The sequence below is a fragment of the Galeopterus variegatus genome, unplaced genomic scaffold (assembly GCF_000696425.1).
Source record: "Galeopterus variegatus unplaced genomic scaffold, G_variegatus-3.0.2 Scaffold2431, whole genome shotgun sequence".
Lineage (NCBI taxonomy): Eukaryota > Metazoa > Chordata > Mammalia > Dermoptera > Cynocephalidae > Galeopterus > Galeopterus variegatus.
The window spans coordinates 77,935-79,484 of record NW_007728542.1 but is presented as its reverse complement, the minus strand read 5'-3'; positions in this window follow the sequence as shown (position 1 = coordinate 79,484).

Here is a 1,550-nt window from a genome sequence, read left to right as displayed (position 1 = left end):
CATGCCAGGTGTGCAACAGTCCCCCAAGACATGAAAGGAAAAGAGAAATAGGACTAGCCATAAAGAAGACCCCAGATGGTGTAGTAGGTGAGACCCACACTTAAACAACACTAGTGGCAGGATTGTGATAAGACATTGACTGATGTGTGCTCAGGGGACAAAGCAGCTCCAGCCAGGGGAGCTAGGGAAGGCCTCACAGAGGTTGTCCATTTGATGTGCCTTGAAGGTAGGGGATTAGCCCTTAAGCAGAGCAGAGGGAAGAGCATTCCAGGGAGAGGGGACCACTTGTGCAGAGGATGGAGGCTTAGAAAGGACGGTGCCCTCATGCAGAAGGAGCTCTCTGCATGAGGTTGGAAATGCAAAAGACAAGATTATGAAGGGTTTTAGACACCAGGCCCAGGAACCGTGGTTCTCAAAGAGAAAACTGCTCAGGAACCGAGGTGGGAGATGGGAGAGGCTAGAGTATCTCTCCCTCTCCATGGGAAACCTCTGTGGACACTAGAGAGCATCAGGGGACAATTTGGAATTTTGCAGAGTGTACAATTTGTGTGAGTCATACAGTCCTCTCTAGGGCCTGGAGACTGACCATCTGGCACAAATAGACTGGTCTACAGGGGGACTGCAGGAAAGAGCACAGCTAGGGAGTTCCAAGACCCCAGTTCTAAGACCTGAGTTCGGAGATCCCATGATCTGAGCAAGCCCCTTATTGTCCTAAAGCCTGGATTTCTGTTGTGAATTAGAAGTCCTAGGGCTGGCCAGTTAGCTCAGCTGGTTAAAGTGCCATGTTACAACCACCAAGGTCAAGGATCTGGATCTCTACACCAGCCAGCTGCCAAAATAAATAAATAAAAATGAATGAATGAATGAATGAATGAATACATAAGAGTCCTGGCGGTCCTTTCTAGCTCTAAGATTGCAGAACTCTACTATTCAGATTGGTTGTAAGTGAATAAGGGCTGTGGGCATGCCCCGAATTATTGCTGCTGCTGTTGATTTTACTGATGATGATGAAGTCTAGGATGATAGTGGTAGATTGGCTGTTACAACAGTGGCTATAGTAATTAGACAGGACTCCACATGGCCCAGAATTCACAAAGGACATCAATCTGAATGTCGGCATCACCCCTGGGCTCTAGGTTTTTATTCGAGTTCAGGGACCCCAGCTATTTTCTCTCTTAATCCCAACATCCAGTTCACCTGGAGGCCAAGGAGAAGGGTGTGGGTGAACTGTGCCTGGGCTCACACAGTCTCACATGCACGCACACCACACACTCACACAGTGGGGTCAAAGGCACATGCCCACACGCAGTCACACCCCATGCACATCTCTACTGTCACACTCTCATATGCATTCACACCCATACAGTCACAGAGACACACTCATGCTCACACACTTGCACATATGACACAAAATGACATGTGCACTTGTACTTGCACACGGCCACACACATACAGTCTCCCTCATACACAAACTTGCACTCACACTGACCCATACATACAGTTGCGCACGCTCAGAACACACATGCAGAGTTAACACACACTGGCATGCA